The sequence below is a fragment of the Stegodyphus dumicola genome, chromosome 10 (assembly GCF_044657685.1).
Source record: "Stegodyphus dumicola isolate Sdum_Otavi_A_Nest chromosome 10, ASM4465768v1".
Lineage (NCBI taxonomy): Eukaryota > Metazoa > Arthropoda > Arachnida > Araneae > Eresidae > Stegodyphus > Stegodyphus dumicola.
The window spans coordinates 11,233,399-11,248,323 of record NC_140777.1 but is presented as its reverse complement, the minus strand read 5'-3'; positions in this window follow the sequence as shown (position 1 = coordinate 11,248,323).

The following is a 14,925-nucleotide window of genomic DNA, read 5'->3' as shown; positions in this document are numbered from 1 at the left end:
CTTCTCTCACACAAAAAAAAATTTAATTTTTTTTTCTAAGTTTATTACAAAAAGTTCATTTCAGTAAATATTAGGGAACCTAATAAATAAGCCACAAAAAGTTTAGATACCTGTGAGCAGTAGTTCCTGAGAAAAGGCACATCGAGTATAAAAAAATCACGTTTGGAGAAAAACGCGTTTTTATGTAAAAATCCTCATTGATCAAAGCAGTAGATGACAAATTAAAACTAGATTTTTTTTTACAGTTCTAATTTTCATAGAGATTAAAGAATGGTATTTTTAGAAAGATAAAAGTGTAGAGAATTTGAAAATGCAAAAATCCGAAATCACAATTTTTTGAAGATTTTGGGGTTCCAACACCTTTTAAAGAAATGCAGCGAAAAATTCCATAACTTAAGAGATAGTTCACGGAATTTAAGTGGTATCCACATCATATTTTTTAAACTGTTCATCAAGAATTGTAATTATTAGTTAGATTTTATCATTGCATATTTCACTTTCCGTTTTCCTAACTTACAATAGAATGCCATTTATATCGTTATAAAGAAAATAAAAAGAAATCTTGACAATGCTCGTGCATAGCTAGCTTTTGTCTAATATCAAATAGTATTAACTCGAGTAACAGTAGTACGTGCTCGAGTTATATGTTGTAGGGTTTATATTTATTTTAACTAACATTTATTTTAAGTTTAAACTATCTTTCCTGTCAATCCTTACTTTCCCCTGGAACTGCCAATGCCAGAATATGTAAATTTGAGTAGAACGCGCAAGCATTCAAATTATCAGCGGAAGTAGTATGATTTAAATAGAAGGAAACAAGTTCGGTGAGAGAGAGTTATTCTTACTTAGCGAGCGCGGAGGTAGTTATAGAGATTTGAAAAACCCCGCGTTGCGGCCTATGTGCTTGGCGGGAAGTAGTTGCAATTGTTCCAGTGAGCTTCAAGTCTGCTGAATTAGCAGCCGTATTGTAAAACGCGGTGAGTTAGTTATTTGAGAGAGCCTCGTAGTTAGAATATTGTCTTTAATTTCTTTTCAGGTTTTTATTTTTATTTTGACTGCCGAGTTGGCACCGTTTGTAAGCGTCAAGAGAACGCAATTGTAAATTAGTACGTTGAATAAAAAGGGACTTAAACCCTTTATAAGACTCTGTGGTTTATACAAGCTTTCACAGTCACCTCTTGGTTGCGTGCTAGTTAGAGGCGCGCAACGTTATAATGTACAAAATCATGTACTCGAATTGCAATAACTGTTAGCCTTGTAGAGTCATAAGTACTTTTGAAGCAGGGGAAGAGACAAATGTGCAATGCCCTCGCCTGGACTGGAGCCTGGACCCCTCGAATACACGCCAAGTGTGCTACCGTTACACCACGAAGGCATGCTAGAAGGAGGGAGAAAACACCTTATATATTCCCCCTTTTAAAGAGCGACTCGGGGTTAGGGCAACCTATCTCCAAATCCTGCGGTAAAGAATCGTCATCTAACCACCTTTTAGTTCAAGCGCTATTTATGAGTCGTTAGGATTTTCGAAGTAGGAAACACGAAATACGAGCTATGCCCTCTCCGGGATGCATATTTCACAAGTGCACATCAGCGTAGCTACTGAGGGAGGGGTTTCGAAAATGGACCAATGAGCTGCTATTGCTCTTTTGACGCTAAATCTTCGTGCATGTGAGCGTATGTTATTCACGTTTTATTTTGCATTTGTTTCGCAGTTATAAATATATGGCGTAATAGTAGAAAATCTCGTAGTGCTTTCGTTTTTTAAATTTGATTAATGGCTGACATTTCATTTTCGCGATTTTTATCACGCATTAATATTAGGATTGATGTTCACGGCATATTATGTGGATTAAGAGAATTCAAGTGCATATTTTTTTTAATTGAGCTTAGAATGACTGAAAGTATTACAATGAATCTAGTGTTAATTCTTATTTCAGTGCTTGAATTCTTTTGATTTTAAAGTGTAAGATTTAGAGTACATATAATCTGATTATATCCATTGTTAACATTAAAAATTATATGTGAATAAATTGAATATACTAGTTGTGAATACAACAAATTCATTCTGTTTCATGAGTATTTCTTGTGTAGACAGTACATTTAAGAGTTAGCAGTTATTAAATGTGAAATTTAACACACTAAATGTATTCGAATGCAGATTAGTAAAGTTCACTTTGAATAAAATTCTGCATTGGTTATTATTATAGAACATCTTTTTCATATGGACTGCAATAAAAAGTGCTGCCTTCTATTTACATATATAATTGGTGTAAATATTTTTCTCATACGCATAGTTTTATGTAAAGATTGCATTTGGGCTCAGATCTTTATCACATATTTCTTTCTTCCTTTTATTTACCACTTATTAAGTAATACTTCACATGGATATTTTTGTGGGGCGTTCAACATGTATTTGCATTTATTTCAACCAGATAGTGAAATCTTCAGAAATTCATGTAATTGATTTAACTTTGCAATGAAAAGTTTCAGAAGCAATCGACGATGCTTTAATTATTTTGTTCAGAAAATTTCGTGGCGGAATATTTTCAGCCATCTTGCTTAAATCTTAAAGCATGCGAAAGGTCATGTGGCATGACAGAAATATTACTGGATGCTCATTGGTTGATCCTAAAAGCCACTCCCTCGGTGGCTACACAGATGTGCTGAAATATGCCTCCGAGACTCGAACCTGGACCTTTGGAATACGCGCCGAGTGTGCTGCAGTTACACCACGAAGACATGCAGAAAAGAGAGAGAAAATACCTTATTATCGCAGGTAAAGAAACAATAAAGATTCATATAAATTTCTTTAAAAATATTTTTCATGAAGCCATGATAAATTTTTATAAAATTAGAATTAAGTCGAAGCAATTCTAAAATCGAGCAACAATAAATTCTCTGGAAACGATTAAATCCAGTAATCGTTAAATGGAACTGTACGGGGAATTTCGAATTCCAGCGGATTTAAATTTCTACTTCCACGTTTGTATTGGATTGATTGAAAAATAGGTAATGGTCATTTATGTTATGTTTAAAATTACGCGATAAAAATAAAATGTATCGGCATAATGTTTTGTGTTATTCGAAAGAGAATCTTTCCCTCTATAAGAAGGTGTATTTGATCTATCTACAACATGCACTCTGTATTATATCACCTCAGCATGTGTCTTCCACACTCCAACATGTGCATTTAACTGTAACATACAACAGTAATATTTAATTGTATCATATAACAATATTTTGTCCTTGTACCATACCCTATGCACCATGCCTTATGCTTCGATACAAGTTGCGTACTTGTACTGGGCCATATGTACAATTCACAATATACACTCTTAGTATGCATAATATATGTGTTTTTATTCAACCTTGTTTATTTCAGTTAACATCACCAAACTTCTAAGCATTATTGTCATGAAATGAATCAGTAATATAAGTACCATTCCCTATGTTCCTTTGTTTTATACTCCATGCTTATCTGTACTGTAATTGTCAACATATTTAATGATACTGCGCCCTATGTATGCCCTATGTGTTTGTAAGTGATTTATGCCATGAGATCCTAAGTGTTTTATGTGCTCGTATTTATTACGTGTTTTATGTTATATGTTTAGGTGTTTAATTTTCTTCTTTTGTTATAACCTATTAAGTTTTTTTTTTTTTTTTTTTTTTTTTTTTTACTATGCCTGTATCAACAAGTTAATTCAAATGTACCTCAAATGCTAGATGTTCAACAGTTGCCCCTGTATGACCATGTATCCACACTTTTAATTATTAAATAAACTCCCAGGGAGGACGCGGGACATATGCCTGTTAACCTCTGTTAAACTTCAGGCGTCCCCGTCCTCCGTCACCTGTCACCTGTCAGATCAAATATTTCTTATTTTTCAGATCATTAAAATGGAATGTCAATTCTACCAAAATAAGCATTTTCGACATCTTCTTTTTGCGTTTAATCATGGCGCCAATGCTGCAGAAGTTGCCCGAGAGATTTGTTTAGTGTACGGAGAAGGTTCAATGCCTGAACGAAGTGCAAGAAATTGGTTTTTCAAAATTCCAAAAATGGAAATTTCGACCTCGAAGACACTGCTCGTTCCAGACGACCAGTGGATGAAGAGCATTTGAATCAATTTCTGCACGCAGACGCGCGTCAAACCTTTCGAGAATTAGACGAACGAATGGGTTGCAGCCAACTGACTATAGCTCGACATCTTGGGTCTATGAGAAAAGTCCAAAAACTCGGATATTATTCACTAATTTATTGCTTTTTGTTTTGTTAAAATAAAAAATTTTCAGTTAAAAAACGGCAATTACTTATGTTTCAACCCAATATAATAAGTAATTTAAATCATGAATATGATTGCATTACAAACTGATTCATTAGTAATATTTCAAGCTGCATTCAATAAATAGAAATAAAGCCATAATATCCCTTGCCAGAGAAAAAAGGTATTTTTCTCTCGTAACATTAGTAATATAAATTTTCAGTCTTTCAGATGAATTATGGCGAAACATTTTACTGCTTCAATTTATTTAATGAATTACAATCGTTGTTTTCAAATAGGCATTGAAAAGGTGCAAACGATTTCTTGAAAGTTTCTTCTCACGTTTTCGTGACTGCTAAATTTCTCTTGATTACTAGGTAACGAGAGGAAGATTCAATTCGTGTTCCTCTAACCATTTGAACTATGCTTTGTTTAAACAGAACCTGCGTCCATTCTTGGGATTTTTTACATGTTACGAAAAGAAAATGTGAATTAAGTGAGAATGTATGTCTAAATGTCAATGTATGTCTAAATCAAAACTTTCACGAAATAAACATATAAATTCTATTTTGTTTTCTTGCCTTGAAATAAGACATAGTAAAGCTAAATGTAATTTATATAAAGGGAAGACGATGCTAGAATCTTTTTCTTAAAGTACTTAAACATGAACAATGAATTTACACAGCACTTTGGTTGTAAAATAGTATGCAATGATAATATTTTATGGATTTAACTCACATGATTGCAAAATTTTAACTTTATTTGAGTTTCAGTTTATGACCGCTTTAAAGATCTGTGGATTACAGACAAAACATTATGACACCTACTCAATAACGCGTTGCACGACCTTTGGCCTGCAAAACAGCTGCGACTGGCCTTGGCATGGATGCGACAAGTTCTTGGCAGATGGCTGGAAACAGATTGTGCCAAAAGTCTAAATAGCACGCAAAATCGAGGCATTCCAACATAGTGGTGTTTGAGCTCTCAGCTGCTGGTCCATGGTATCCCAAATGTGTTCTGCCGGGTTAAGATTCAGAAAGTTAAGTGGTCAAGACATTAATTGGAATTCATCCTTATGCTCCTCGAACCACTCCAATACAATCTGAGTCTTGTGACACGGGGCCTTGTCCTACTGTGCGATTCCATTTTCAGTTGGAAATTCAAAGCCAGGTAAGAGTGCAACTTGACGACCACAGTTATGTTCAGATAGTCCACAGATTTCATAGTCTGTTCTACAAGAACTAAAGATCCCAGAGCCGCCCATCAGCGTCCCCCAAAGCATAATACCACCACCATCAGCCTGTGTATGACCTGCTGTACGGAGAGAGCAACTGTTTGCCTGGAAGACGGCATACTTTGACACGACCATCAACGTAATTAATGAGAAATCGTGATTTACCCGATCAGGCAGTTATCTTCCATCTATCCATAGCCCAATCTCTATGCTCCCAGGCACACTGTAGGCGTAGTTGACAATGGCACACGTGTGGCCACTGTAGGCGTAGTTCAAATTGACACCCGAGTGGTCTTGATCAAAGGCACATACATGTGTGAGACTTTTGCTGCGCAGTCCCATATCCAACAGTGTGCCCTGAGCTTCTGTGTCCCGAAACAATTTCACCTGAACCTGAATTATATTGGGCTGTCAGCTAAGCCATTGCCCGCCGCCGGTTTTGCTGTACCAAAGAGGTCAGTCTCCAATGTCCTTTTTCTTTGAAGCCTGGACGTTCAACACTTTGGCACCAACTACTGGTTTCACCGTCATCTACCCACTTTGCATAAATACTACCAACGGCAGATCGTGAAGAACCTACTGATCGTGCAGTTTCAGATACTCCTTCCGAGTCTTCGAGCCATTACACTCTGCCCTTCTTCAAATCCGCTTAGATCAGCAGCTTTTCGCATCCCTCGCAAAAGTATGTGCAGGAATGATTCCTTACCTTCACCAGCAGCAGTTAAGTACCATTCCCTACTTACTCACGTGCCCTTCATGTCATCCACACGAGTTCATTGAAAAATGTGAGAATGGTCATAATGTTTTGGCTCGTCAGTGTACATATGTTTAACCTTTCTGGCTTCACAAAATCGATTTTTCAATTTTCATTAAAAAAAAATAGATTAACTTTCCTTATTCCCAAAATAATGCATAAATTGTTTAGATTTGAAGCACTAGATGCTTGAAAATCAAGATAAAAGACTTAAATTAAGACAGATACGTCCTTTTCTTAAAGAGGCAGATTTTAAAAAGTGTCTTTTAAATATATTTTAACTGAAATTTATCAACATTTTTTCTTATTACTATCTGTTTATATTAAGACTATTATGCATAATCAATTCCAGTTAGAATTACGTCTGTTAGTAATAAAAATACTTTTCAGAGACCCGAGTTTGAAGAATCATTAACTTCAGCATATCCAAGGACGGTCGAAGCTTTTAAAAGTAGTTTTTTTTTTTTTTTTTTTTTTTTTTTTTTTGGAGGGGGCATAAAATCGTTGAAATTTCGGAGGAGAATAATTATATGTTTTAAAGCAATTATTTTGGAACTGAAGTGCTAAAACGTTCAAAGATTATTGCAGATATATAGTAGTAATACGTAGAAAGGAGTCCGAGATACTGACAAAATGCATTATTTAAAGTTGAAAAGCAATTTATAAAACCACTCAAACGTTAAATATTGAGAGTGAATTTATCTAAATTCATCTCTCAGAAGAAAGGAATTAATTTCAAAATATTTTAACTGTACATTTTGGAATAAAAATAAGAGGTGTGATACAAAAAAAAACTAAGTGTGTAGCTTGAAAAAAGAGTGGAGTTGGCAACAACTGTTTTAGCGACGTCATTCTCACATACCTCCTCTATCCACGTGGCCAGTTTCGACTTAACCAATCACATCCGTTGGGATTACTTAGTGATGAGTCGATACTACCGAACCGGGTATTTTGTAACGGGTACTTAGTTGTAACGGGTACTGAAAATCGGTACATCCAAGTACCCAAACATGAATACACCCAAGCAAGTACAAAACATGAATATTTTCATCATTTAAGACACTTCAGTTATTAGAAGTATATGACTACGGCCAACGTTTTCGAAAATAAAATCCGGGTAAGGTCTTTTAAGCTGTGTTAGGAAGTGGATATATATATATATATGTAAATATGGTGCTGCCCATTGCAATATAAAAGGAAGATGCACAACTAGAAGTTATAGCAGTCCCATATACAAAAATTTCAAAGTTCTACGTCTGCCCGTTCTCAAGAAAAAAGTCCTATATTCTATCCGTACATGCGGTCGTCACGCAAAAAAAAAGTGTCCAAATGGATACAAGAACAGTCAAAATGGATATATCTGCTGAAGCATGATATACGAAATTCTTCATGATTACAACTTCTTTTACTTCCCCCCCCCAAAAAAAAAGAATATCGAATATGGAATATGAATTCAAAAACTTACGATTTCACATTTTATGTTTGTAGAAACATTAGGATTTTTTTTTTTTTTTTTTTTTTTTTTTTTTGAAAGCAAGAGAGATGAAAAATAGCAACCGCCTTCTCGGGAATCGAACCACAGACCTCTGGAATACTGGCCCAGCGGGCTACCGTTACACCACGATGGCCCGCTAGGGAAAGTGGGAGTAATACCTTATATACTCCCCTTTTTAAAACGGCGACTAGGGTTTTAGGGGACCTAGTCGCCAAATCCTGGGTGCGGAGAATCCTCATCCACTACCCTTTTAGTTCGGGCGCCACTTGTAGAGTCATTAGGAGTTTTTTCAGAGACAGAAAAAATGAAAAAAAGCAACCGCCTTCGCCGGAATTCGAACGACGGACTTCTGGAATACCGGCCCAGCGTGCTACTGTTACACCACGAAGGTACGCTAGGGAAAGTGGGAGAAATACTTTATATGTTTTTATTGAAATTATTGCAAAAGAAAGTGTTTATTATTTATTAAAGTTTGTATTAGGTATAATTCAAAATGAAACACTTATTAACACAGATGAAAAATAGGATTTTGAAGAGCAACAGAACATTTTAAACAACGAAGACTTAAGTTCTTACATGAGAATCCTCGCATGTGTTTAAGTTCTTGCACGAGAATCGACATCTGGACAACTATAAAAAATTTTGAAATGGTTGAAACATTATCAAAGTAATGGAAGTTTTATTCAGTATTGAATGCTGCCTTACAATTAATCGAAAGGACAATGCAGGTCGTTGCTTACAACAAACAAAAAGAATGCAAGAAGTTTAAAGGCAAAATAAGATATCCAGATAAAATTAGTATTGCAATTTTTGGAGAATAAAAAATGAATTACAAGAGACCTGCAGTTTTAAAATTCTTTCCTAATAAGACATTTGATTTCATTTATCCTGTTTTACTTTTTGAAAAATGGGGGGGGGGAATATTTTTTGTGGAACCAATTATCGATTTTTTTATGTATTATTTTATTGACTACTCCGATTTCAAACAATGGGGATATTGGTCTAACCAGTTACGCAGGCTGTGGGTGGTATTGCTGCATTACCGCATTTTTTTCACGTATTTTACTCCCTTTCGTACTTCCCCCAGCTTTCCAGTGCCCGATTCTAAAATTTTTTTTAATATTAACGTAATTTTCTTCTCACTCAGTGCGTTCAGAGTGTGAGATACCCTAAATTTTAAAAGAGAGTTGTCGACGTAGTGATTGTGGAAGTAAAAAAAAAAAGGTATTCTAGCTCAAAAAAAAAATTATTAATCTTCTTAGCATCAGTACGATAAACACTAAAGCAAAATTTATCCCGTTTGGAACCCTGACGACAAGGTCAGTAGGACAATTTGATCCCTATTGATCAATTTAACTCATTGATCTGATCCTAGTGATACGTTTAATCAATAAAATTCCCCCGTAACGATTTTGAAGGGGATCAGTGAGGTTTAAGAGGGCGATAGTCAAATATATATGGGCATTTCCTCGGCGTAATCAAGATACCAACGACAGTTTAATATATATATATATATATACATCAATTCGTCTTACTAACAAAGATTAAATCTGAAAATAACTAATGAAGCTGAACCATTCCCTTCTAAATTTTGAACTTTATTCCAGCTTAATATAACAACCGCCCTATCACAGAGAAGCAAACAGAACTAATATTCAGTCTACGATTTTGCTGATTTCGTTGTGCATTCACCTTCTCTCGTTATTTATGGATGAATTGAGACCTACAAAGTAGTAGAGACAACAATAAGAACGGGGGGTGTTTCGAGTTACTGGGAGGTAGAAAAAGTTGTCTTATTATTAAATGTTACCTTTTTTCAATATCAGAATATCCCCTAAATGATTTCTCTCTAAGAGTAAAACGAACATAATAATGAGCATTTTCAACATACGGATCCAAAAGTCTTGTCCAAAAAAAATTAATGGCATAAAATTTAAATATGAAGATTTATATCTCATGCAATGAGTTTCGTTTTCAGAACACGATCCGATTCTTTATCGTCTTATTTATGTGAGTAAGATTTTTTTTAGTTTCAATGGGATTCAAGTTAGAAATTGTAGCTTTTGTTGTGAAATGTCGCCGAAAAATAAAGAAATTACTTTCGCAATGCAGTATTTACGAAATTTACATTTACATCCTCATTATGAAATATGGCAGAGCATTTTGCGATGTGTATAGTCGTAATAGGTATGAATTAATAATATGCATTCAGTATTCGAGACTTGATACAGCAATACTACTTCCTGATTTGCAATTTTTGAAATAATGCATACGAAATTAGTTAAAAAATCAACAATTTATGTCACCAAGCCTCGTAAAAAGAGTAACTTATGACTCAAGTTTACAGAAAAGTTTCTGCTCGCAATTTTAAAGCCTGTATCGAAATCTTTCTTTGTGATCTACGCGATAAAAGCAATCTAAGTTCACTGCGAAAGCGAAAGGGCGTTGACGTGTTTACGAGTATGTCTTCACAATTTTATTCATAATTTGAAGTGTACTAGATTCCCTTCATTTAAAAAAATCTGATGTGTACACCATATGACTTCCTTGTACGGAATATTAAATTATACGCACTTTTTCTTGCATTTCATTTAAACTTATTGGATTGAATTAAATGTACTTCGCCGACAGTGCATAAACCACAATAGAATAAATGCATTCCTTAATTCACTTTGTTTACTATAGCGACAATCTGGCGCTAGGTTCACTTAACAGTATTATATTTCGTTCATATTATAACTCAGAATGCACAAAATTTATATCATTTAAAGAATTATCCAATTGTTGCCACATGTTCTATTCCAATACTAAAGCTGGAACGATGCATAAAAGAAATTAAGAAAACAAAACAAAAAAGAAACAGTTTTTCACAGACGATTGAGTATTTCTCTTCCAATTAATTCAGTTCTCACTTCGCGACAAGGCAAAAATACATAAAATCTCAAAATATCTATATTAAAAATTACGAAATAAATCTTAAACACTTATTTCCTCGGAAAAAATTCCAGAAAGGATTAAGCATGATTTAATTCGGAATAATAAATAAAGGCGTTATTTTGTTGTTGCGAAGCTAAGTTTCTCTAGATTGGCACCAAATCCACTATCCTGCTGCTCCAAATGTAAACAAGCAATGGCCGCCATAAAAAAAAGGCTTAGCCGCACTTAAGCTTAAACTTAAGCACTTAAGCTTAACTTTAAAATTGTTGATAATTCTAAAAATATTGCACACAGATTTACTAAAGGCATAAAAACCTTTACCGGAAGATAAGAACAACATAATTCAATCATTTTTAAAGCAAAAAATGTACAATTTACAAACATATAAGAGTTAAGAAACTGAGATCACTGAGCCGGGTAACAGAGTGAATATTTATATAAATATATTTATATACGTTTGGTGCGGCCGATTGCAACCAAAATACGAGGTGCATATCTACATGTTATAGCAGTCCTATATACAAAATTTCAACGTTCTGAGGCTACTCGTTTTTGAGTTATGCGAGATAGGTACGTACGCATGTACGTGCATACGTTCATACAGACGCCACGACAAATTCTCTTCAGAATTCATTTTAAACCAGTTTTATAATTTTTTTGAAGGAAAAGAGCATTTTGTTCTGTCCTTACGTACAGATACCACGCAAAATCATCGTTAAATTGCATTCGATTGCAGTCAAAATTGATATTTTCGTTGAAATGCGCTGCCTGAAACTTTTCGCAATTACAATACTTCCTTTTTACTTCGTACAAGGAAGTAAAAAAAAGCTATTCTAGCTCAAAAAAAATTATTAATCTTCTTAGCATCAGTACGATAAACACTAAAGCAAAATTTATCCCAACTGGAACCCTGACGACAAGGTCAGTAGGATAATTTGATCCCTATTGATCAATTTAACTCATTGATCTGATCCTAGTGATACGTTTAATCAATAAAATTCCCACGTAACGATTTTGAAGGGGATCAGTGAGGTTTAAGAGGGCGATAGTCAAATATATATGGGCAATTCCTCGGCGTAATCAAGATACCAACGACAGTTTAAAATATATATATATATATATATATATATATATATATCAATAAAATTTATAAATAATTATTTATTGATATGAAACTATTATGTAATAAGGAAGAAGTGGCTTATATATATATATATATATATATATATAAGAAGAAAATGCACAAAAGTTATTTAATATACTTTTATAATAGTATAATCATACTTTTTAAAATATACAAGGTTGTTCAAAATGGTTTGGTTTATTTAACTATAAGGCTATCTGCCTAGGGCGAGGGATGCCTTCGTGGAGAACGTTCTAATGGAAACTGACTCGTATACACGTTACACATGCGGAAAACCACGAAAACGCTCATGCAGCCAGCCCGTTCGCGAGATTCGAACCTCGGACTGAACTACCAGTGTTCAGCGACTTCGCCGCTCGAAGTTTATCTGTGCTTTCACGCCACTCTGTGGCGCGCAGCACAGGGAAGGAAGGCGGACTCTGCTCCCCGAGTTGTTCAAAATGATGTACAAAATTTTAATGTGGAAAGAGTAAAAAAAAAAAAAAAAAAAAAAAATTGCTGTCACAAATCTTCAGCTTAAAAGAAAACGGCCCATGGAATATCAAAGTAGAAAAGAAAGTTGCATGGATTACAAAGAAAATTATAGTGATAGTAGATGATACTATAATATTTGGGAGCTGTTTTAAACACATCAATATGTAATTTAATATCGTGTAATCTAAAGAAATAAATCATTAGAAATAAATTGCTCAGTGACAGAAATAAATTAAGAATGCAGACTTTAATCTTTTTATTTATTATTTTTCTTTAATTTTCAGGGCAGAGAACTTGTCAACGATATAGGCGACAGGGGGGGTTATGGTATAGATCCTCCTCCCCGCGGTGTTCCCTACGCAACGTCTTGTACGGCAAAGATATCTTTAACTTTCAGCATTCGGCTTTTACACTTTGGAGTTCCTTTCAGCTAGAACCCTACTGAATTGCGTAATTTTAAACATCAGCTTTAAATTGACTCTTGTCAGAATAATATAAACAAAATGCAAGAACTTTTGTTTGTTACCATTATGCTGCGATATCGCAAAATTTGGGATGTGTCCAGCTCAGTAAAAGTAATATTATTTGACCACTTCACTTAGAAAGTTCGTCAATTAAGCTCCCAAAGGGAAATTAGGCCCACCAGCGGCCGAGCGGTAAAGACGCTGAACACTGGTAGTTCGGTCCGAGGTTCGAATCCCGCGAACGAGCTGGCTGCATGGGCGTTTTCGTGGTTTTTCCCGTGTGTAACGTGTATACGAGCCAGTTTTCCTTAGAAAGTCTTCCACGAAGGCATCCCCCCTTTAGGCAGATAGCCCTCGTGTGCTTTGCCATAATTAAATAATCCAATCTAATCCAATCCCAAAGGGAAATCTAAGATGATAGAGAAATAAAGGAGTTTACCCGGAAGAGGTTGGCCCATTCATCGTACAGAACATTGAGGAAATTCTAAAATTTCCCTCCGTCGAAAAATTCAATGACGTGAAGTGCCAAATGCATTTTTTCTTTGGCTTCTTCATCTTCTTAAAGTATTACGTAAATTTCAATAACGTTTTAAAGAGTGGAACGTCTTGCCAGATTTGACAAGTTTGTAATTTTGTTCCAGAAGGGCTATTTGCCTCGAAACGACATTTTTCGTCGGTTCGCTATAAGCGACGTATCACCTGTTTGATTGTAGCCACCAAATATTATCCCCCTGTATTATATTTAAAGAAATTAAATAATGAAGTATCTGAATGAATGTATGTATGTTTCTCGCACTGTGAAAAAAAAAGTACCTAAAGCCATCAAATTTTGAATAACGTAATCCTCCACCGAACATTGGCACCTGGAAGCCCGAATTGTGAATTTCGAATTTGTTTCTATTAGCTATTTCATATTTTTTAAAACTTTTAACGAATTTTTGATTACACAATTTCAAAGTAACACCGTACGGAAAAAAAAAAAAAAAAAAAAAAAAAAATCCCAGCGCAAGACTGTCTATCAGAAATTCTAAAGATAGGCTGTTGTTAAATATTTTGTGATAATGTTGTTTAATTGAATTTTATGCGGTTTAAGTGGGAACAACATGATATCTAATAAATTAAAGTAAAAAAAACATTAAAAAAAACGCTTCCTTTGGGCGTGTTATAAAATCTGAAAGTTTTCAGATTTCTCCCTCCCATCGAGCCTTTTGACCTTGTTATGAGAGAAAGTGACTCATTTCAAACGATAAAGTTCTTCGGAAAACTTTTACGTATTTCAAGCGAGAAATCTGGCTGTGCACAGTTTGGGTGGTCTTGATGAAACATCCTTCATAAAAAGTGCTCTTGAGTACCGTCAAGCTGCGTTATCTGTAAAAGAGCATAGACTAATGGAAAAGATGTATTGTCCGCTATCACAGTTCAGCAATTACAAAATATGAATTTTCCGTACGAAAGTCTTCAGGCAAATATTCGATGAGAAAAATATATTTTCGTTGCTATGTTAAAAGTCCAAAAATAATCTTGAAAATTCTTATTGCGAATAGTAAACATGACTTTTTCTCTAGACTTCCGAAAATATAGGAATAAGTTAATATTTTTTTTATGTGTAAGGGAGAGAGAGAAACAAAAAGAATTTTAATAAATATCTTAAGAATGTGAAGTCTTTTTATGTCCCTTTATATGAATTTTTATTATCATTTCTTAACGCAAAACATTTTCTAAAGCTTAGATGCTTCAAAAATAGCTATTCTGTAAAATCTCATGTATTTTTTCTGAACATGGTAGCTTTTAACTGTTCGAATGTTTGTTATTCTTCCTAATATGCAACTGTTTTCACAATATCAAAAACTAAAAACTCATTTTTACTTCCTTGTACGAAGTAAAAAGGAAGTATTGTAATAGCGAAAAGTTTTAGGCAGCATATTTCAACGAAAATGTCCATTTTGACTGCTATCGAATGCAATTTAACGATGTTTTTGAGTGACATCTGTACGTAAAGAGACAATGAAAGACTCTTTTCCTCCAAACAAAATTATAAAACTGCTTTAAAATGAATTCTGAAGAGAATTTTTCGTGGCGTCTGTACGAACGTATGTACGTTCGTACGTACGTATCTCGCATAACTCAAAAACGAGTAGCCTCAGGACGTTGAAATTTT